A 25,233-nucleotide genomic window follows, 5' to 3' on the forward strand; every position below is an offset into this window, starting at 1 on the left:
ATGTACAGAGTACACATATAAAATATGTATATATATATAATTTATATATATACACACACACACACATTTTATGGTCTATAAAAAGGTTATTCTAATACGGTTCTAAAAAAATGCTGCTCTACCTTATGATAGATTTGACCTAAAATGAATGCCCTTATTTCTGGCAAAGCTCTATGGAGAAGTTCTTTAATCTTGACGGAGGTCATCATCAGAACCTGTGATTCTAGACAGATTTTAGTCTTTTGAGACCCTGGGCAGAATCCAGTCATGCCACACAGGCCTTCTGACAGATGGAAAATGTAAAATAAAAAAGCTGCTAAGTTTGTGGTAGATTTCTACACAGAATAATAAACCAATAATACATGTTGTGTGATTTCATTTGTATAGAGGTCTAATCCAGGCAAAATTGAGCTATGTTGTTAGATGTTAAGTTAGTGACTACATCTGGCAAGTAGGAAGAGAGTAAAAATTGGGTAGGGCTATGAGGAGGTTTCTAAAATCTGACAATGCTTTATTTGTTGATCTAGGCAGGTGTGCTCACTTTGTGGAAATTCATTAAGCTCTTCACTTAGGATTTGGGTATTTACCTGCATGTATAGTTCAATAAAATATTGTTGATAAACGATAGTTTTGCTCTCATATGAGTTTATATTTCTGATTCCACTGCCAAAAATACATCTAATAATATCAACAGATGTTGAGTCTTTATTGTTTGTCAGGCATGGTTCTGAGGGCTTCATGTGAATTAACATGCTTTTATATTTTAATTTTTGATTTTAGCACACTTTTTTTATAGAAAGTTGTTAATTTGATATAGTCAAATGTAAAAATGTTTGCCCTTTGGGGTATACTGTATCTTGCCTAAGAAATCTTTCTCTACCCTATTACGCTTTTATTATTGTTTTTAATGTTTCCTCCAATATCTTATTTTTATTTTTTATTTCCATAGGTTTCTGGGGAACAGGTGGTGTTTGGTTACATAAGTAAGTTCTTTAGTGGTGATGTATGAGATTTGGTACACCTATCACCCAAGCAGTATACACTGTACCCAATTTGTAGTCTTTTATCTATCCCTCTCCCGCGTGCTTCCGCCATCAAAGTCCCCAAAGTCCATTGTATCATTCTTATGCCTTTGTGTCCTCATAGCTTAGCTCCCGCTTATGTGTGAGAACATACAATCTTTGGTTTTCCATTCCTGAGTTACTTAGAATAATGATCTGTGATTCCATCCAGGTTGCTGCAAATGCCATTATTTCATTCCTTTTTACGGCTGAGTAGTATTCCATGGTAATTTTTTTTTATCTACTTCTTGATTGATGGGCACTTGGGCTGGTTCCATAGTTTTTCAATTTTGAACTGTGCTGCTATAAACATGTGTGTGCAAGTATCTTTTTCATATAGTGACTTCTTTTCCTCTGGGTAGATACCCAGGTGTTACTGCATCATGCTTTTAAAGTTAAATCAACACCAAATTGATTAAACTGCTTTCAGGTACAAGTAAAGTGTTTCCTACACATAATGATTAATTTAATATACTCTATTTTTAATAGATTAGTGCAAAGTCTTTGAAGTGTGTGAAAAACAGTTTCTTCTTTCAGAAAGAAATTCATAACCAAAGAACATTTTATTAATTATACTGAGCCTGTTTTCTCCATTCATTTTTGATAAGCGACGCCACTTCTCAGTCCTAACATATAAGGATTCCACTTTAAGACTAATGTTGGCTATAAGAAAAATGGAACATTTTCTTATTAGAATTTTAAAACTCTAGGCTATATAGAGAAATTTTATTCACAGTTCTCTAACAAGCCTCACGTATAAACTCATGATTCCTTAGGCCAACCATTCATGCTATGTGGCTCCAGCTTATACTAAAATAAAAACAAAAGCTGACTTATACTTTAAAAATTATTCAGTAATATAGTCCTGAAATTATCTTTAAACAATCACTTGTAAGTGCATAGTGCATAATAAACAAAACATAAAGTGGTGATTTCTGAATGAACTCTGACGTTGAGTGCTATAATAATTTATTTCTTATTCATAAATACCTTAAAATCAAGTCATTCTTAATTATATGGTACAGAAAGAATGGAGATGTTTAAGAAAAAACTCTTACGCATAGACAGTGTGCGTCAACTTTCACTAGTAAAATGTTAATGTCATTTAAATATAACAATAAACCATTTAAGAATTGTATAGTAATAATGAAGTATATGACCATTCCCAAAGATGTTTTGAAGACTGTTCCTACTGTAGAACAAGGAAGAGAAAATAAATCTATAAACATAAAAGAAAGAAATGCTTTTATTTATTATAGTTTCCATGTAAACATGTTAAAAGTTTTTATTTTCCTGTGAGACCATTTTACAATCTGTAAGTCTTTCTTTGCATGAATGACAAATATTTGTTCTAAGTAGTTGTTATTGTTTACCTAAAAGGAAGAGGCCAAGGCAAAATTAATAGGTATAGCATTTATTTGGGCCAAGGCTGAGGATCACAACCTGGAAGCACAGATTTAAGTTGCCCTTAATGTACACTCTGGTTAATAGCAGTTACAAGTAGATTTTTAAAAGGAAACAAAAGGAGGGGATGAGTAGTGGGCTGATACAAAATTGTTTGTCAAAAATTATCATTGGTTTATAGAAATAGCATTGATTACTGATTGGCTATCCATTGTTAAGTTGCAGGGTATGGGTTATAGTATCCCAGTATGGCATTATTAGGTTACTTTATAGGTACTCGTAGCAATAGCAAGACTCTTGGAGAGATGAATGCATAGCTCAAAGTGGGGAGTATGGTGTGATAACTGTCTCATTTTAATGAGTCTCTGGGTCTAATAACTTGAAAGGGCTCACATTCCTCAGATGAAAGTTATTTTCTTTCCTCATTATTTTCTTGTTATGGTCTTAGTTTAAATCTCTCTCCTTTGCTATTTCAAAAATATTTAGTTATGTTTACTTATGTTTTGAGTCAATAATATATATTTTCCAAAATTCAAATACTATAAAAGTGAATACAAGAAAAATATAGCTATAAGAAGTAGAATATTACTTCTGTGTCTTAGACCTCAATTCTCTTCCCTGCAAACAATAGAGTTTCATTTTCTTGTCTATCTTTACAGAAATATTTTATGCATATACAAGTAAATATATACAAATTATATTTACAGATATGTATGTGCATATACATATGTGTATGCCTGTATATAGATATGTGTGTGTGTATTTATACTTTTACTCAGAAATGATCAGGCCATTTTTAACACTTACAGACAAGTTCCTTAAGATGAGAGTGCCTGTCTGATTCATCTGTGTGATCTCCCAACATGTATATACATACACACACACACACTTGTATAAATACATATATATACACACACTTGTATAAATATATATATATACATATTCTGTACTATATTTTGTTTTAGGGTTTTGGTTTTACTTTTTACATAACAGCATTTCTTGTAGTAAATTTCACATCAGTACATAAAACACTTTCTTATCTTCTTTTATGGTGCTTTAAAATTTCTTCATGTATATATGGCATAGTTTTTTCAACCAATCTTCTCTAGATGCATATTTAAGTTGTTTTCAATAGCTTGCTATTATAATGTACAGGTGACCATCAAAAATATTTCATAATCTTTCGTTCATTTATTAATAACTAACTTCAAATGAGTACTTAGTATAATTTCAGCCCCATGTTCAGAGCTTTATATACATTATCTTATTCAATTTTCAAACTAAACGTGAGTTTTTTTTTAATTTTAGTGTTGTTTTTTATTTAGTGTTTTTTAATTCCCTTTTTACAGATGAAGAAAATCTATTTGCCTAAACAGAAAAAATAAATATGTGGAAGACTCAGAATCTGATTTCTGATCTGTATGTCTCTAAAACTCTTATAACAGAAACTAATTACATAAGTATTTATTGACAATCTATATAGGTGTAATGTGCTGGTGAGATCACAGATGAGTCACACACAGACACTCACCTTAAGGAGCTTATTGTCTGTAAGTGTTAAAAGCTTACTCTTTTCTGAGTAAGTCAATTAATTATAGCAGATTTCAATAAAGTGACTGACAGGTCAGTAACAAAGATATATTCTATGTATACAAAAATAAGAGTTTAAAACCATATTCTCAAGTTCAAGTTTTATAATTTAACTAAAGAGTACCAGATTTACAAAGAAGTAATTACCACACTTAATAAAACTCTAAATCTGCTTCTGGATGTGACCACAGTAGGGTATAATTTTGAGAGTTAAATTTCAAAGATGACCACTTTTTAGAAATGAGCTAGGAAACCTTTCTATATTATTAATTACAGCTAGAAATAAATCTTTCAACAGAGGAGAATTTGCAATAAATGTTGATAAATAAAATCAATGGCTTAGGAAGAATTCTAAAAATTGCTACCCTGTTCCTAAGACAGTAGTTAAATTTGATTACTGGATTTTGAAAATTTCCATGTTTTTTCACTGCCAATTTCCATCAGGGACAAAAATGAAAAGTATCAAAAATAACATGAAACAGACATTTCTTCCAAATGTTGGGGTTTGAGTAGGGATGAAAAATGTTACGAAGAAAACTGCTTTCAAATTTTTAGCCTAGTTTGGAATATTAAAAAAGAAAAAAAACTACAGTTGTAGTAAGAAAAGAAAACACAGTTTGTAGGGAGCCATTTATATCCAAAATGTAGTCTTAGAAGTTAAATTACTCCTCTCACTCTAGTTCTGAAGTTGCCCTTGAATTTACTCAAGGCTTCACAGTTTGGCCATCATATTTCTCATCTAATACTCCTGTAATTTGCCTACATTAAATAAAAAACTAAGAGTTAGCACACAGAAGTATTTTTAATTTTTGACTTTGAACTGGCAACTGAATCAACAAATATGACTATTAAAATACAGAGTTCTTAGCCTCAATCCTGATATTTTGAAGCAAAGAACCCCCAAATCTACATTTTAGTAATTCTTATATACTCAAGTTTAGAACCACTGCAATGAGAGGAAGGAAGGTATGGGGATTATATTATGACTTCTCTCTTTCTTCACAAGCTCAGAGACAAAAAAATGTGATAGAAGTTACACTACTTTAAGACTGCAGAAGTGTGTTCTACACCTGGGCTTGCAAATTCCTAGCAGACTAACTGTATTAGTCCATTTTCACGCTGCTGATAAAGACATATCTGAAACTGAGAGAAAAAAAAAAAAGAGGTTTAATTGGACTTACAGTTCCACATGGCTGAGGAGGCCTCAAAATTATGGCAGGAGGTGAAAGGCATTTCTTACATGGAGGCAGCAAGAGAAAATGAGGAAGAAGCAAAAGGAGAAACCCGTAATAAACCCATCAAATCTCATGAGACTTATTCACTGTCATGAGAATAGCATAGGAAAGACCGCCCCCATAATTCAATTACCTCCCCCTGGGTCCCTCCCACAACATGTTGAAATTCTGGGAAATACAATTCAGTTTGAGATTTGGTGGGGACACAGCCAGACCATATCATTCCACTCCTGGCCCCTCCAAATCTCATGTCCTCCCATTTCAAAACCAACCATGCCTTTCTAATAGTCCCCCAAAATCTTAACTAATTTCAGCATTAACCCAAAAGTTCACAGTACAAAGTTTCACCTAAGGCAAGTCAAGTCCCTTCTGCCTATGCAAAAATCAAAAGCATGCTAGTTATTTCCTAGATAAAATGAGGGTACAGCTTTTGGGTATTTGGTAAATACAGTCATTCCAAATGGGAGAAATTGGTGAAAACAGAAAGATTACAAGGTCCATGCAAGTCTCATATCCAGTGGGGCAGTCAAACTTTAAAGCTCCAAAATGATCTCCTTTGATTCCAGGCCTTACACCCAGGTCATGCTGATGCAAGAGGTGGGTTCCCATGATCTTGGGCAGCTCTGCCTCTGTGGCTTTGCAGGGTACAGCCTCCCTCCTGGCTGTTTTCATAGGCTGTTGTTGAGTGTCTGCAGCTTTTCCAGGTACAAGGTTCAACCTGTCAGCAGATCTACCATTCTGGGATCTGGAGGATGGTAGTCCGCTTCTCACAACTCTACTAGTCAGTGCCCGAGGACTCTGTGTGGGGGCTCAGACCCCACATTTCCCTTCTGCACTACCCTAGCAGAGGTTCTCCATGAGCACCCCACCCTTGCAGCAAACTTTTGCCTTGGCATTTAGGTGTTTCCATACATCTTCTGCAATCTAGATAGAGGTTCCCAAACCTCAGTTCTTGACTTCTGTGCACCTGAAGATTCAACATCAAATGGAAGCTGCCAAGGCTTGGGGTTTCTGCCATCTGAAGCCACAGCCTGAACTCTACATTGGCCCCTTTCAGCCACAGCTGGAGTAGTTGGGACACAGAGCACCAAGTCCCTAGGCTGTACAAACCACAGGGACCCTGGGTCTGGCAAATGAAGCCACTTTTTCCTCCTAGGCTTCCAAGCCTGTGATGGGAGAGGCTGCCATGAAGGTCTCTGACATGGCCTGGAAGTTTTTCCCCACGGTCTTGGGAATTAATATTAGACTCCTTGCTACTTATGCAAATTTCTGCAGCCTGTTTGAATTTCTCCACAGAAAATTGGTTTTTCTTTTCTATCACGTAATTGGGCACCATATTTTCTGAACTTTTATACTGTTTCCCTTTTAAAACTGAATGCCTTTAATAGTACCCAAGTCACCTCTCAAATGCTCTGCTGCTTAGAAATTGTTTCTGCCAGATACCATAAATCATCTCTCTCAAGTTCAAATTTCTACAAATCTCTAGGGCAGGGGCAAAATGCCACCAGTCTCTTTGCTAAAACAGAACAAGAGTCACGTTTGCTCCAGTTCCCAACAAGTTCCTCATCTCCATCTATGACCACCTCAGCCTGGATTTTATTGTTCATATCGGTATCGGCATTTTGGATAAAGCCATTCAACAAGCCTCTAGGAAGTTCCAAACTTTCTCACATTTTCCTGTATTCTTATGAGTCCTTCAAACTGTTCCAGTCTCTGCCTGTTACCCAGTTCCAAAGTTGCTTCCACATTTTCAGGTATCTTTTCAGCAACACCCCACTCCTGGTACCAGTTTATTGTATTAGTCCGTTTTCATGCTGCTGATAAAGACATACCTGAAGGAAAAGAGGTTTAATTGGGCTTACAGTTCCACATGGCTGGGGAGGCCTCAGAATCATGGAGGGAGGAAAAAGGCACTTCTTACATGGTGGCAGCAAGAGAAAATGAGGAAGAAGCAAAAGTGGAAACCCCTGATAAACCCATCAGATCTCATGAGACATATTCACTATCATGAGAATAACATGGGAAAGACTGGCCCCCATGATTCAATTATCTCCCCCTGGGTCCCTTCCACAACACTTGGGAATTCTGGGAAATATAATTCAAGTTGAGATCTGGTGAGCACACAGCAATACCATGTCACTGATCTTATGTAAGTCATTGACAGTCCTTGAATCCTCGGTTCTGCCTGTGCCATAAGGTTATTGTGGGGTTAAGATAACACATGCAGATTATTTATCTCCTGCCATAAAGATCCATGGCATTAATAGTATTGATCTCAAACTCTCAGAGTAGGTTAAAGAGTATTGTATTTTTTAAAAAATATATCAATTTCTATTTCCAACAGAAAGAGGAGTGAATAAAACCAAGGAAGGGAACAATTACTATTTATAAATTTATGGCAGTATTAAATACCAATTTTTTCATATTATTGTGATTCTTAATTTAATAGTTATTGTGTTACTTTTTAAAGTAGAAACAAAAAATCCAAAAAACCTTATTCAGCTTTGCTTTCATTGATTAAAAAATGCACAAGTTTCATGATACAAAACATTGACTACTTTTTGGTATAATTGAATTGCCACCAAGTCCCTGAAAAATTTTTTTTGTTATTGAAGCATGTATGCCTTGGAGATTATAGTAGCTCTTGCTTTTTGTTCTAGAAAAAAAGCAGAACTTAGTTTGAAATGTGTGACTAATATAATTAGGGAATTAATATAATTCCCAACCCCTGGGGAATTAAGTGGTTTTCTAGAGACATCCCTAAAGGATACTCACTGAAACAACTCCTGTCTGACATACAAATTGCTCTATAAACCAAGGCTACAAACTGTCAGAGTGAACAAATAATAAGATGATTATCTTTAGCTAGTTGCTTAAACTCGTCAAATCATTGAATTTGACAAGTCTGCGGATTGCATAAGCTTCTTACCATTTTGGGACCTCAAAGATCCTCATGAAATACTAAGAAACAGGATCAGATGATAAAGGCACCATCTAGAATCAGAATTCTGTGACGTGTCTGATATCAACATGACCTAAAAATAGGGATGCTTCAACCAATAATCAAGGGTTGAGAGGAAAAATGGAAAACTCTAAAACGATAAAGAAATGAAAGAAAATTATATAGCCAAAGTACTGCATATTGCTAAAACTGGAGAGAGAGAGAGAGAGAGAAATGTAGCATGCAGTGGGTATAGTTTAAGGGCAGAAGAGTCTAGTGCTGATGAAACGTGATGGCTTCAGTGTCAGATTGCCTCTATTAGAGTCCAACTTTCATTCCTAGCCTTTTGGCCTTAGGCAAGTGACTTAACCACTCTGTGTTTCAGTTTTATTATCTGTAAAATGGTAATAGCTCCAGACACCACTTGCCACATAAAAGCACTCAAATGTTAATTACTGTTAATATTATTAAATGGATCATAGAGTTGATGTTCAAAGTGATCCCTGAACAGTATCCAACATAATGGGTACTTGACAAATAATCATTGAAATTAATTAGTGAGTGATTGAATGAATCAATGTATCTACTACAAACTTTGAAAATAAATTTATAGGCCTGGCGCGGTGGCTCAAGCCTGTAATCCCAGCACTTTGGGAGGCCGAGACGGGTGGATCACAAGGTCAGGAGATTGAGACCATCCTGGCTAACACGGTGAAACCTCGTCTCTACTAAAAAATACAAAAAACTAGCCGGTCGAGGTGGCGGGCGCCTGTAGTCCCAGCTACTCCGGAGGCTGAGGCAGGAGAATGGCCTAAACCTGGGAGGTGGAGTTTGCAGTGAGCTGAGATCCGGCCACTGCACTCCAGCCTGGGCGACAGAGCGAGACTCCGTCTCAAAGAAAAAAAAAAAAAAAAAAAAGAAAGAAAAAGAAAATAAATTTATATTTGAATTTTTAACACATCTATAATAAGACAAAAGACAAAATGTATTTTGTATTTCTTTTGTTGATCTATTTTACTCTTAGAATTAAATTATGCATATATTTCAATATAATTGCTCTTTACCTTATTCTAGGATTGTGTAAATAAAAATTAAAAGATATCAAATAAGTATTTTAAAATTTTGATGGGTTGATTTTTATTTGGGTTTTTATTTTATTTGGCTTTTTAAGGTTAAGCTCATAACTCAAAGACCTTTTGGTGAATCTATGACATTTAAAAAGTAGCTAATCAATGAATGTAGAGTGGTTACCACAGACTGAGGAGATGGAAAGGAGAGGTGGGGAGGGAGTCAATAAGTACGAAGTTACAGTCAGACAGGAGAAATAAGTTCTGGTGTTCATTTGCCCAGTAGGGTGCCTATGGGTACCAGTAAAGTATTATACATTGCAGAATAGCCAGAAAGAGGATTTTGAATGTTCTCACCATAAGAAATGATGAGGTCATGAGCTGACAGATTAGCTAACTCTCCTGATTTGATCATGATATAACATATACACATGTCAAAATATCACATGGTACCCCATAAATATGTACAATTACAATGTCAATTAAAACATGTTAAAAAGAAAATGAAGAAATTAATTAGTCAATGGAGGGTATGTAGACTCATGATTAACCAGGGAGGTTTAAATAATAAATAAATGAGACTAAGTTTCATTTTACTTTTGAGACAGGGTCTGGCTCTGTCATCAGGCTGAAATGCAACACAAACATAGCTCAAGCTTCTGGGTTCAAACACTCTTCCTGCCTCAATCTCCAGAGCAACTGGGGCTACTGGTGTGCACCACCGTACCTGGTTAATTTAAAAAAAAAAAATTTTTTTTGTAGAGATGGGGTCTTACTTTTTTGCCCTGGGTTATCTCAAGCTCCTATGCTCAAGAGATCCTCCTGCCTTGGCCTCCCAAAGTGTTGGGATTACAGGTGTGAGCCACTGTGCCTAACCTGAGACTTTAAGTCTTACATTTCAGTCTAGATAATTTTGCAACTGAAATACATTGGCATTGAAGTATATAATCAATCTGATTCATTTTGGGACATTTTAATGGAACCCCAGGAGAGGGTTGACTATAACCACGTTGCTGCTTGTGGTTTCATTGTATAGATATCTGTGCAATTCAGAAGAGAAGCAAGGAAAAATAGAGCTTGCTGCCATCACATTTTTAGTAGCCTGGCCACCATTGTGTGAACACTGCAGTAACTCTACCATTATATGTCGCAGTATTATTTAATGAGTATGGACTGAATACATTTAGTATTAAGGGATAAGACTGACAAGGATTCAAAACATGATCTATTTGGCATTAACAGAATACCAAAAGAACATTGGCATGGCACCTACTACTCCTTTCCAAGGACATAATCAAGAGATAGTTGGAGAACCCACACCACCCACAGTTCCCAGGTGGCTGAAAAAATAAATGGATCATTATAGCCTAGCAGAGTTTTATGATGTTTGAAACAAACTGTCCATGACTATTTTTTTCAAGTACAGAAACATCTAGGAAATCATTTTTTGACATTTAAAAAAGAGATTTTGGTAAGTTATTTTCAAAGGAAGAAAGTAATACAATGGGAAATAGAGGCAAAACAATTTCTATTGTTTTTGCTGCTGCTTCTGCTGTTATTTTTTACTTTGACTAGACAAAGCAAATGCTTTTACTTTGAAATTTAGTTACAGTACCCTTACTTTATGTCAGAAGTTATGTAATTTGGTTACTATACATCTATGTTTAGCAAAATAGTGGTTCCAATAATTAATAGAAACTTGTTGCACTCTTTGTTAATGTATTTTAGTCTGTTTGCATATATATTTCATCATGGTTTGACAATTTTGACAGGCATAACTGATTTTGATACAACCAAAGTAAGAGAATGAATATATTTATTTATTTTGAAATCACTTTGGCATAATTACATGGGCAAACATGTTTGAAATAATCTGCAATGGATAAACGTATGGCAGTTTAAAAGTGAAAAAGCATACAGTTTTCAGCAAAAAAAAAAAAAATTTTCTGCATAGATATAAAAGTTTCCTTTTCTCTTTAGATCTATTCTATATTCTAGAATTTAATTATTTTTCAAATAATAGATTTATTAAAATGTCATTCACATTCCATAACATTTATTAGATTTTTGAACAGGCATGTGTTTCCATTCTCTTGGCATATATCTAGGAGTGGGTGTTGCTGGATCTTATCAAATGTTAAACACTACGTTTATAAGATTTGAAGTGATTGATGAATTGAGAGATAAAGTGATTGATTAATTGATTGATATTTAAGAATTTGTGGATTGTTGTTAATTCTTTCAATGTTTGGTAGAATTCACTTGTGAAGTCATCTAGTCCCGGGCTTTTCTTTGTGGAAAATTTTGTATTATTAATTCAATTTCTTTCCATAAGGCTATTAAGATTTACATTTCTTTTTGATTTAGTTGTGTTAGTTTTTGTCTTCCTAGGAAGTCGTCCATTTCACTTAAGATATCTAATTTTTCCCTATTGTTCATACTATTCCACTTTTTATTTCTGCAAGGTTGGTAGTGATGTTTTGCCTTTTATTCCTAATTTTAGCAATTTGAGAGCTTTTTTTTTGGCAGGCTAGCAAGAGGTTTGTCAAATTTGTTGATCTTTTCAAGGAACCAAATTTTAGTTCTGTTAATTTGCTTTATTGTTTTTCTTGTCTCTATTTTATTTTCTTTACCTTGAATCTTTATCATTTTCTCTTGGCTTTCTTTTGGTTTAGATTTCTCTACTTTCTTTAGTTATTTAAAGTACAAAGTTAAGTTATTGATTTAACATTTTTTTCTTCTTTTTTTTTTTTTAACAGAGTCACTTACAGCTATACATTTATTTCTAAGCACTGTTTGAGCTGTGTCCCACAAGTGTTGTGTTTTGTTTATGTTTATTTTAGAGGGTTTTCTAGCTTCTTATGTGAGTTCTTTTTTCACATGTTGATTATTTAAGACTATTGTTTAATTTTACATATTTATGAATTTTGAAAATTTCCTCTGTTACTGACTTTATCTGTTTGTTTGAGACACAGTCTTGCTCTGTCATTCAGGATAGAGTGCAGTGTGATCATGGTTCACTGCAACCTCAAACTCCTGGGCTCAAGAGATCCTTCACTTCAGCCTCCTGAATAGCTAGGACTATAAGTGCACACCACCATCCCCAGCTAATTAAAAAACATTTCTTTTTGTTTGTAGACACAAATTATTGCTGTTTCCCAGGCTCGTCTTAAACTCCTGTCATCATGTGGTCCTCGTGCCTCAGCCTCCCAATACATTGGGATTACAGGTGGGAGCCACTGTTCCTGGTTTCTGATTTTTAGTTTCATTATATTATGTTTATAAAGCATACTTTCTCTGATTTTGATCCTTTTAAATGTATTTAACCTTTTTTTCTGTCCTAACATAGATTATTTCATGGAGAATAACCCATAGCCCTTCGTAAAAGTGCATTATCCTGTTGTGTGCAGTAGTGTATGCATGTCTGTTAGGTCTAGTTGGTTTATACTGTTTTTCAAGTCTCATATTTTCTTCTATGTTAGATATCATGTGCTAAATGTAAAAAAAAAAAAGACACAAGGCTCACTCTATAGATATAGTGACTATTATTAAAGATGATTTAAAATAAGATTCATCTAAAACAAAAAAGATACTATATTCAGCAGCAGCTTGGGCAGTCCCTATAAATAACTTGGTTGTGAATTTGTTCACATTATCAAGCTAAAGAGTTTGGGTGGCAATTCAGAGGACAGGTTAAAAAAAAAAAAAAGAGGCAAAGTCCACTATAAGCTTGGACTTTCTTACCATTTGATCCTGGTCTCTCCTTAAATCTCCTTAAATCCACTGACTTAAGTTTCCTATACCCAATGATAACCGATTTTACATATTCTTCCCCAAATAACCTGTTTCACCTATCTTTTCTCCCAGAGATAAGCAAACATCTTTCACTTCACTCTTTTCTATTACTTTTCTACTTTTTAATCCCTTTTCCCTGTTGTGCATTCTGATTGAAACTGTGATGGATTGCCTCTTCCCTCTATTTTGATGACTCTTCTCATAGAAAAATAGATTTCTTACCAACAATTCACTTCTTGAACTTATTAGAGAAGATAATGGAAAGATTCATTTCTTATTTGACCCTAACTCTGTTTTTACAAGAAGTCTCTGTCAGAAACGTGCTACCATATGGAGAGATCTACATGGCAAGGAACTGAAAGAGTGAAAGAGGACCGCTTCCAATAGCTAGCAAGAGGCTGATTCCCTCAGCCTAATAACCTGTAAGGAACTAAATCCTGCCAACAACCATGTGTCTTGAAAATGGATCCTTCCACAGTCTAGCCTCAGATAAGAGTGTGCCCCGAACAATAGCTTGGTTGCAACCTTGTGAAGACACTGAAGCAGAGAACCCAGTTAAGTCATACCCAGATTTCTGACCCAGAGAAATTGTGAGATAATGAACATACCTGTTTTAAGCTGCTAATTTTGTGGGAATTAGTTACACAGCAATAGAGAACTAAAAAAATTGCTCAAGGTAATGGAAATAATAAGTTGATGAGTAAGAAAGTGAAACTTGACAGTCTGACTCTGATTTAGGAAGTTTATGCTAACAGCTGCAATTTTATATTTTTACATTGGGACATTTTTATTTTTTATGTTTCGGTGGTAATTGTTCTAGTACCAGTTTTAATTATGAAAGGTAGCATGATAAAAATCAAAATTAATTGGTTACCTGAGAGTAAGATGTTTCCATCTAATAGAGTTCTTGGGTATCTACTTGTGTCTGTTGAGAAATAAAGATTTGGAAAGTATTCCAAGTGAGGGCAAGATTTGAACTTTGCCCATAACGGGCATTCAGATAAAGACAAGTTTGATAAAGACCCTAGCAGTGGTCATACACATGGGAGATAATGGGGTTTCTGATATTGAATTTCTGTGAGAGAGGATTGCATCTAGCACAATCATCTCAACTTTAAATGAGGCTCTAGAGTCAAAGAAAAATGATTGCTCAGAGCACAGCTTGGCGGCAGTTACCAGTTCTAATGACATCTCAGTGCTCTTCAGAAGAGGACTGTGTGGGAATTGAAAGAGATGTTTCCTTTGACTCTGAAACTCTGACACTGAAGCAAAGTCACTGTGGGACCCAATTAATTGAGTGTAAGACAGAGGATAACATTTCTCTCACTTGGCAAGTATGGTGAGAGAGCCCCAGCTCAACAATTCCAAGGCGCAAATAATTTTGTCACCAGTGACATCTTTATTGGGCAGCGGGAACAGAGGTCCATTTGTCTGTGGACCTGTCTGTTCTTGAGGCATGGGAGCCCAGCCCAGTGAGTTGTGGGAAGGACAGCAAGCAGGACTCATATATATTTGGGTGGAGATAAGGATAGGGAACTCTGCAGTCAAGCAGAGGAGGGTTTACACATAGAGTGTTAATGTAGGTGTCATGATATTTCATGTGTAGGCTGATGATGCCAGAACATTAAGTTATATAAAGATTAAAGAAAATAAATAAGCTATGAAATTCCACAGCCCAATCACTCACATGTCTGTGCAAAATATCTCTTGTGTAAAATTGGTGATTACATTCTGAAGAAACTTGTTTCTGAATATTTTATGCTGCCATAGTTATTTGAAACTTGGCAGTCTGAACATTTATGCTGCCATAGAGTTATCTGAAAATACAAAGTAAAATTATTTAAATCATTCTTGAAAATGAATGTGTTCATTAAGTCAATGTACAGCCACTACTAATTAAGTGCCTCTTTGTAGGGGGGAGAGAGAGAGAGATACTACTGAAGCCTGAATAGATATGAAAATATCTCCATTAAGAAGTTTCAAACCCACTGAACCAGACTGAAACTGATGACTTGATCGTGATATTTGTCAAGTTAATATCTAAAGACTTTCATCTGGTAAAGATAGTGAAACAGATATGCAAATTTATGCATAAAAATAAAAATCCCATATGTGCCTAGAGGGAGAGGTTTCCAGCCAAAATGCTAATGATATGACATAATAATACTTAACATTTCTATAGATTTTAATTCAAAGAGCTCAAAATGTACTACAAATAGCTGCTAAATGAAAATAAACCATATTGTCTTCCTGTGTTATACATTTCAAGAGTGACTACATTTTAATTGAACAAAAATATATGCATAATAACAAAATCTTCAAAGTGAAAACACCAGGAAATGGCTAAATAAACTGTTTAAGATTTTAAAACATGTCACTGATCCCATTGAATGAACTGTATGATCAAAACTGCATGCAAATTTGGACATCTGAAACACTTTAAAGATGATTCTATTCCACAGGCATTTATGTTTTTACTATATGAGCTATCATAAAATGTTTTGAACTAGTGTGAATTCCAGGTTATATGAACAAAACATGACTGCTGTCTAAAGGAGTTTACAAACTAATGGGGGAAATAAAACAAATGAGTGGATCTAATGTTAATTGGATGTTATGTGCTAAGGAGCTTTAAAGAAGGCTCCATGAGGAAACAGAAGGAGTAAGTGTCTGTGATTGGCACTGGAGAGGGCAATTGAGACAGATATTGGAGTAACATAGGACTTCCCACACTTGTATTGGAGGAAGTAAATTTGAGGCATAATAAAATAATGTTCACGGAAGCCAAAACTGATGAAAGGGATCAGGATATGCCACTCCAAAACATGCCACGTTGACATAAGCATTATTTGGAGCTGAAGGCGTTTGAATTCCTGAAGTCCCTTATCTGCCTAAAAGCAGAGGCTCTCAAAAGAAGTCAGAAGAACTCAATTATCATAAATCCCCTCCCTGGGAGCAACTCTAATCTCTTCTCAGAGACAAAATGTTGAGAAATTGGCACCACAACCAAATAGACTATTGTCACAAAGTCATATATCATAGACATTGTCACATCATTTCTCCCATTTATTCTCCTAAGAGCCCATTGACCTTTCCAAAAAGTCATTTGCTTTTCTGTAAGTGCCCTTCTCCCCACTCTATTGTGCTAAGTTAGGTGTATAGATGCCAAATTCTAACCGCCCTTTTGAGTTACTCATCACTGAGCACTTTCCTGTGTGTGCACTGTGCACACATTCATAAACATCTGTTTGTTTGTGATCTGTCTTTTGTCAATCTCATTTACAGCCTCCCCAGCCAATAAATCCAAGATGGTCAGAGGAAATAAAAAAATGTTCTCCCCTACACTGACAAACTGATAGAGTGTGATGTGCAGTTAAAGGGAATGATGGAGAGTAGCCTGAAAAGGCAAGTGATGCCAGACTGAGGAAGAATTATTTTCTTCAGATAATGAGAAACAACTGAAGTGCTTTGAACATGACAGTGACAAAATTATGTTTGATTTTTGAATCTGTTCTCATAGCTCTAATGTTATAAGTCTGAGATAGAAAAGACAGAAATAGAAACAGTTTGGAGAGGGAAAATGATAATTTTAGTTTTAGACATGGAATCATAAACTGTTAGTACAAAGTCTTAGAAGCTATTTCCTTAACCTACAGCCCCTAACTGCCCAACCCTGCTTTATTTTTGTTTTTTTGTTTTGTTTTTTGTTTTTGTTTTTTTTTAACACAAGAAACAGAGAACCCCAGATATAACTTATTTAACATGCTTAAATCCATGCAGTGACTCAGTGGTGCTTTAAGGCGCTGATGGTATATTTCAATGGAGACATCTAGTAGGAGATTGGAAATGTAAATATAAATTTCATAAAAGAGTTGCAAGTTAGACCTATAGATTTGGGATTCTTTCTTTTTTTTTTTTTTTTTCTTTTTTTTTTTTTTTTTTTTTTTGAGACGGAGTCTCGCTTTGTCGCCCAGGCTGGAGTGCAGTGGCCGGATCTCAGCTCACTGCAAGCTCCACCTCCCGGGTTCACGCCATTCTCCTGCCTCAGCCTCCCGAGTAGCTGGGACTACAGGCGCCCGCCACCTCGCCCGGCTAGTTTTTTGTATTTTTAGTAGAGACGGGGTTTCACCATATTAGCCAGGATGGTCTCGATCTCCTGACCTCGTGATCCGCCCACCTCGGCCTCCCAAAGTGCTGGGATTACAGGCTTGAGCCACCGCGCCCGGCCTAGATTTGGGATTCTTTCTTATAAAATTTAAAAGAGCATTCAGCTAGGGGTGGGTGGACAGGCAAGAATAAGGAATAAGAATGAAGGATAAATTATTCAATGAAAGGTAGACATAAGAAAGCATGCTTCTAATCATTTGAAAGCTACTTTGGCATAAAAGACCTGAGGCTAGATTGGAGAGCCCAACTTTGAACTCAAATGCTTAATTTTTCCTGTAGTTTATTGCCTGGGAGTGTTGAGACGAATAAGTTTTAATTTAGGGTTTTTCTAAGAGCATTACATGCATTTTCTCCTTTAATTATCACGAAGTCCATGAGGCAGGTAGTTTTATTATTCCCGTTTTATAGATGAGTAAACAGAGGGAGAGAAAGTTTACAGAGCTTGCCTAAAACATTAAAGTCAGCGAATGGAATATCTGGGATTGCAGTCCATTTATTCTTATTCTTAGGATCTATCCTCTTAAATACAAGTATGCCTTCCCGTCACTGCCTTTGTTCTTCCATTTTTCTTCTGGTATTCACTATATTTATGCTTATACCAAGACACAGGAATGTGAAAGATAGAAGAAAACAATGTCACTGAATAAAACATATTTTGTTATCTTTTTCCTATGGAGAAAAAGAAAACATTCAGTGGATCTGTTTTTCTTTTATGTAAAGAACAAAATCCACAAAACATTGATTATATTTTAAAAATTAATAAAGTTTTATTTTTGTATCATGAGTAGAAAACTGAATAGGAATACAACAAAGAAAAGCAGCATGAAGAAAAAACATGAAGAGAATTAGAAAAATAAAAGCAGAAAAACCAATTGAGAGAGAGAAAAAACCAGACATAAGAGGAAATCTGGAAAATAAAATTGATTAAGTGGGCTATGTATCACTGCCCATGGTGGCAGTGTTGATTGGTTTCCCACTTAGACCAACCCCTGTGTTCCCTGCTCTCAGGGCTCATCCCCTAGGATAGAGATAAAAATTGCCAGATACTAACCTTTGTAGATACCCTGGCAGTTAGGGCATGGGCATATGCCCCAATATTGGCTGGAAAGTCAAGACATACAGAGATATCTGAGATAAACTCAGTCTTCCTGCTTGGCAGCAATGATGTGGAAGATTGAACCTAGCATTTTGGCAGTCATCTTGCGTGACTGTTCAAGTCTAAGGATGAAACAATCTGAAAAGAACTATGAAAAAGCCTCACTTCCTCATGACACTCTGTAGCCACTAAATTAACCAACCTTATAGTTATCCAACCTTTGGTTTCTTGCATATATGTATACACACACACACACACACACACACACACACACATATATATACACACACACACACATATTCATTGCTTTAGCCTTTTTTTTTTTTTTTTTTTTTTTTTTTTGAGATAGAGCCTTGCTCTCTCACCCAGGCTGGAGTGCAGTGGTTTGATCTCCACTCACTGCAACCTCCTCCTCCTGGGTTCAAGCAATTCTCCTGCCTCAGCCTCTCAAATAGCTGGGATTACAGGTACCCACCACCATGCCCAGCTAACTTTTATATTTTTAGTAGAGGCGGGGTTTCACCATATTGGCCAGGCTGGTCTCGAACTCCTGACCTCAGGTGATCCCCCCACCTCGGCCTCCCAAACTGCTGGAATTACAGGCATGAGCCTCCACACCCAGCCTGCTTTAACCTCTTTTAATTAAGTATTCTGTTAGTTGCAAGGGAACAACTCATTTTCCCTGTTTTTTTTGTTTGTTTGTTTTGTTTTGTTTTAATTTTTTTTATTTTTATTTTTTGAGATGCAGTATTGCTCTGTCACTCAGGCTGGAGTAGAGTGGCACGATCTGGATTCACTGCAGCCTCCACCTCCCAGGTCCAAGCGATCCTCCCACCTCAGTCTCTTGGGTAGCTGGAACTACAGGTGTGCACTACCACGCCCAACTAATTTTTTTGTATTTCTTGTAGAGACAGGGTTTTGCCATGTCACCTAGGCTGGTCTTGAACTCCTGGGCTCAAATGATTCGCCCACCTCAACCTCCCAAAGTGCTGAGATTACAGGCATGAGCCACCACACCCAGATGGAAAGAAATTTTAATGAATACACATATTCACAGCAAATCTACAAGGTAGATATCATCATCACATTTTATATTTAAGAAAATTCAGGCTCAGCAAGGTTAAATTTCCAAAGGTATACAATTAGTAAATGGCTAAATATGGCTATGAGCCTCTAACTCAATATCTGCAGAATTTATGTTCATCTTATACCGGGCTGTCGTATTAAAAGCAACAAAGACATTGAGAGACAGAGAAATGGAAAGAGGCTCAATGGATTTGAAATGAGGATAGTTCAAGATGATATGGTTAGGTTGTATGCTTCAGAACCTTAACAGTTATTATTAAATATTGTTTAGCCATTATTCAAAGCTCTGTACATTAATAATTTTCTAATGCTTACTTAAAATAATGCAACAAGTGCAGTTTAGCAGCAGACATTATTCTCTGAGCTTCCTGTTAGTTAGAGGAGTATTACCCAGTCTATACAAAATCAGATGAAGGGAAAGGCCAGAACTTTCTGTAGCAAGTTCTCCACCACTGCTGTTAAAATATTTTCAATAATGTCTTTGACTTCAGCAGCACTTATAATGTCTAAAATGCTTTCACCTAAATTACCTGTCTTAATGATCACTGAATAATAAGAGTGGAAAAGAAATTAGGCACCAAGAGGTTAAACCCCAGGGCTGTGTAGCAAAGTCAGTGCATACAGGGACTCCCAGTGGCCTTTCCATGTGGCAAGTATTTTAGAGTTGTACCAAATGTCATGTCCAAAATGGAAAATGTTTTGAATCATAATAATCAATTGAATAAAGGATGGCAAAAAGGAGGAGGAGGAAAAGAAAGAAGTCCAAGACTGATGAAATATAAAAGACAATAAAGAGGAAATAGGCATCAGGTAGTCATTGGCACAGAAATGTGGTTGAAGTTGGTGGTAGGGAAAGGCACTCTAGAAAGATCGTTAAGGTCAGGAGGAGTTGATGAGAGACAAATCTGGATAGGCTTGGAAGCATATTTCCTTTCCTCTTTTGGTAGTTTAGCCAAGACCTGGTTCAGCTGCCATCTATAAAGAGATGAGGCTTGGGATGATGTCAGCATCCCTGGCAGGCAAGGTTGTTCCCAGAGCTTTTGGTGGGCAGACCTTGGCCCTTGGTATACATATTGCTTTGTGCTATTTCTGGACATGCCTTGATATCTTTCTTGTTGCTTAGAGAAACTAGATGTTCCCAAGTCCTACTTAGGTAATCTATAAATAGGCAACACAGTGTTTGAGGTGGACTCATTCTCACTGGTGAAAGTGCTCCCCATGGTATGTTCAGCTTTCTGTCAAGCCTGCTGATCACAGCAAGCGCCTCTCTGCTAGCACCTTGTCCATGGTACACGCAATATATCTAACCCCAGTCTATACTATGGAACAGAAGGGGTTGTTCCATAGCATAGAGGGGGTTGCATGCACTCTGCTACTTCCCTGCTTGTAAGTTTTGGCCCAATAAACCCTATGGTATCCCTGCAACATGTGATCCTAGTGTGCATGTCTGTGATCCCCTTGCATGATAGAAATAGTGACAAATAATAGATGACACCCTTAATATAACATGACAGAAAAACAGAAAAATCTGAAAGCTAGCAAAATGGTCCACATGAGCCTATTGCCTACACTGACAAGTGAAGATTGATAATTGAGAGAAAGTTGACAGAGGATATTGTATTAGTCCATTTTCATGCTGCTGATAAAGACATACCTGATACTGGGCAATTTACAAAAGAGAGAGGTTTAATGGACTTACCGTTTCACAGGGCTGGAGAGGCTTCACAATCATGGCAGAAGGCAAGGAGGAGCAAGTCACATCTTATGTGGATGGCAGCGGGCAAAGAGACAGAGAGCTTGTGCAGGGAAACTCTGCCTTATAAAGTCATCAGATCTGATGAGACTTATTCACTGTTACAAGAACAGAATGGGAAAGACCTGCCCCCATAATTTAATTGCCTCCCACCAGGTCTCTCTCACAACATGTGGGAATTCAAGATGATATTTAGGTGGGGACACAGCCAAACCATATCAGATATATGTGTATATATATACACACACACACACATATACACACACATATACATATACATATACACACATATATATCTGATACTGGGAATAGAAACGTTTAGGGGGTTGCATGCACTCTGCATGCATATGTGTATATATATATAGATCTATCTATCTATTTATATCTGTGTGTGTGTGTATATATATATCTTATATAACTTTAAAAAACCAATCCATCACATGTAACTTCAATTATGTAGTCTATGGTAAAATTAATGTCTCTCTATTTTTATCATAAATTTGAGGAGCTTTACCCTGGTCATTGATAACCCCCATGAATGAAGAAAAGAAATATTACTTTAATAGATATCTCACTATTTCTGTGATCTACAAAAATTCACATGTCAAATTTTTTGTCATCTTTTTGAATACAAGTTTGTTGACAATCTCTAAAGCCCTAATCAGGCCTGTCCTGGTGCAAGAGTGAGATTCTGCTTAAATAAATTAAGATTAGAGTAACTCTTTCTTTCTTTCTTCAGTGACACAGTCACTGTCCTCAGGAGGCACATACCCTGGTAGAGAAGACAGACATTAAAAATCAAAACCATCTCTAAAGGCCAGAAGTACAAACCATTACCACAAAATTATGCCAAGAGAACATTTCCTTAGTTTGGAACTCAGAGAATGGTGCAGGGTGGTATTTTATTTTCCTCATAGTTTATTCGACATCACAAAATCCACCTTAGATGTGTATTGAGGAGTCTTTTCTTGTTAATTTACTTAATCTTCTTCCTGGGTCTTTAAGCTCTTCGATCTCCCTCAGGATCTTGGATTGTAGTCAATTATTTCTATACTTTTCCTCTCTAGTTGATCTTTGGGAAGAGTAGGTGGATCTTTGGGAAGAGTAGGTCCTTCAAGTCTCTCAGGAGGATATATCTGAAAGAAAAAAATTCTTTCCAATGTGAACTGCCTCTTGTTGCATAACTCTCTTATATCTGTTAACACAATCTTTGTCTTTTTGCTTTTGTATCAGAGGAAGGAATTTATGGTAGGAGAGGAGATCACTTACCCAATATAAGCAAATATTTCATTACAAATGAAATAAATGTCATGAGGGCAAATACTGCAGAGACCTGACCTAATGTAGTGGATACTGTAGTGTGGTATCCAGTTACTCTTTCGGGATGGAAGCCCTGGTTCTCCCAGTGCTGAGAATGCTGCTTCATTTGAAGTTGCTATGAGTGCTTTGCTACTTCTCCATAGGGGGAGCAAGAGAGGAATATGATTGGCATTGAGGCAACTCACTTAAGACCATCTTGCTACTCTTTGACCCAATTTTGATAAACAGTGAAACAGTCACAGCCTGAGAAGGACACAGACCCCACAAGGATGAGTATATGTGTCACAATAGATGCCTCACCATGAGATAGCCTGGGGTGAGGGAATGTCAAATAAATTGTAGAGGAGGGAGACAATGAATATCAAATGCAATCCTGAGACCTGCTGCAGCAGTAGGGACTGTAGTTTGTCACTCTTATCAATTTACTCCAAGAAAAGAGGCCCAACAGAACCTGTATATTAACAAGTGGATAAGATTGACCCAAGAAGTGGTCTGCAGTGAATGCTTCAGTGAGCTGCATTCTTACAGCTCAGTGTTTCCTTTTGCCCAATTCTGCTTCGTTACCTTCTCTTATTGTTGGTGAATAAGAATAAACCAAGGCGCTAGAGAAGAAGGGACTAGAATAGTTCAGTCTAAGGCAATGGTTCTGAATAGAAGTAATCCTCTCATTCCCCCATGGGGACATTTGGCAGTTTTTGGTTGTTAAAACTGATTGCTATTGGCATTTAGTTGAGTGGAGGCCAGTATTGCTGCTAAACATCTTATGATGCACCAAACAGCCATCCACAAAAAAGAACTACAGGCCAAAATATCAATAATGCTGAAGTCAAGAAAACTTGGCCTAAGGGAATGATTTATGGAGAGGGCTCTGAAGTGGGAAGGAGCCTGGAACATTTGAGGAATTAGAAGCAGCCAAGTGTATCTGGAATAGAGTATTCCATGAGAATGGAGGGCTGGAAAAAAAAGGTGCAAACTAGGTAGTGTAAAAGGAAGTTGATTTTTATGTTACTGGAAAGCTGTTGAAAGTTTCTACTCTAGTAAGCAATATAATCAGATTTATGTTTTTAAGAAATAACTGGTAATGAGTGATGGACTAGAGAGAGGAGAAGAGAGTGTGAAAATATCATGTGAAACATGGTGGTTTGGTTAGCCTGATGGCAGGGGAGATGGAGAAAAGCAAAAGGATTTGAATGATTTATGAGGAACAAGTAACAAACTTAATTATAGATTGGCGAGGTAGCATGTTATCACATTTAAGTGAACAGGCTCTGGAGCCAGAGAACATGGGTTCAAATTCCAACTTTGCCATTTACTAGTTCTTCAACTTTGAACAGTTATATTTGTTGTCTTCGTGTCCTGGATTTTGACCTGTTGCTATGACTATGACATGAGTTAATTTTTGTAAAGTGCTTAGGAGTACCTAGAGCATGGTTTGTGCTATATAAGTCTCTCAAATTAATCAAATAAATCAGGATGAGAGATGAGACTCTTGTTTTTGTTTTTTTCTTGGGGCCCAGAGGGATGAGCAGGGTCATAAGAGAGGCCTCTGTTACAGAAACATTAGGAAAATTTAGTTGTTAACATGGTCAAAGCTGCTGAGATGTCAAGAAAGATGAGAACAGAATTAGACAATAGTTTTTATAAGTAAATCTTGACTATATTCTTAAAAATTGAGGTCTATACTAACAAATTGAGTTACTTTACTATAAACCAGGAACTACTAGTAAATATCGCTCCCTAACCTTATGTTGCAGTGACTAAGATGTTCTAGGCTTGATTTGTCTTCTTCCCAAGAGGTAATTAAGTGGTGAGCTAATATTAATTCAATTATCTTTTGCCACTTTGTGACATTAATTATTACTTGTCTGTGTCATCAAACAATCTAAAGAAATTCTACCAATAACATTTTAAGAATTCTATGAATCTGAAGACAGTTTTAAGTCTCTATGTTAATTATCTTTTTCTTACTAATAAACAATTGTTTTAATTTTTCCTTTCCTTCAGATGTATAACCACCTTATGTCACAGGATCCTTGGGGTGTTGCTTTTCCAGCCAGAAGCCTCTGTGGCCAGTGGTATCTTTGCCCAAGTTTTGCTCAGGCCCACTGGGCTTATTCTGCTTACTTGGCCTGGTAGGCTGCACTTGGCTTTTGCTACTGACCTGGATCCCATGTCTTCCAAGGATGAGGCACAGAGTAATGAGGGGTGTCTGAGAGAGCAAGAGCAGGGTCCAACCACTGCACATAGCCAGACATGCCAGCTGCTATGGCTGGACCGGCAGCTCCAGGAACTGGCTTCATGCAAGCATGCAGGTGGATCTGATGCTTTGCAAGCAGCTTCCACTATGGGCACCCATGTCTGGACAAGGGGAATGTGGAGGCACCTGGAAGCTAGGAGATGCCAAAAACTGCAAAGCCCCAAATAGAATATCAAAACCCTGGCTTGGTAAGCCCCTATGTCTGGGCTTCTGGAAGAGCCATAGCTCTTCTCTCCTTCTAGTCACCCGCAATGTAGCAAGCAAGGGGGGTGTATTTCAGCCCTGTTTGTATTATAGCTCTTTTAGTCCCCCCATTCAGCAGGTCCCAAGTTCTTGTCCCACTTCCAAGAAGAATGAGGTATGCAGACAACTGGAGGGTGAGCAAGGTGAAGAGGTGCTTTATTGAGCAACAATACAGCTCTCTGGAGACCCAAAGTGGGTAGTTCCTTTCTGCAGGCAGG

General features: G+C 36.8%; 1 long non-coding RNA gene across 1 annotated transcript; it reads left to right on the top strand.

The window, feature by feature from the left end:
- The first annotated feature begins 12,434 nt into the window (after positions 1–12,434).
- Positions 12,435–15,361, top strand: LOC135971031 (uncharacterized). Its single transcript, XR_010587057.2, has 3 exons — positions 12,435–12,527; positions 13,397–13,647; positions 15,008–15,361. It is a non-coding gene; the product is annotated as an uncharacterized lncRNA (long non-coding RNA).
- Positions 15,362–25,233: the final 9,872 nt, after the last annotated feature.

This window comes from Macaca fascicularis, chromosome 5, assembly GCF_037993035.2.
Source record: "Macaca fascicularis isolate 582-1 chromosome 5, T2T-MFA8v1.1".
NCBI classification, from domain to species: Eukaryota; Metazoa; Chordata; class Mammalia; order Primates; family Cercopithecidae; genus Macaca; species Macaca fascicularis.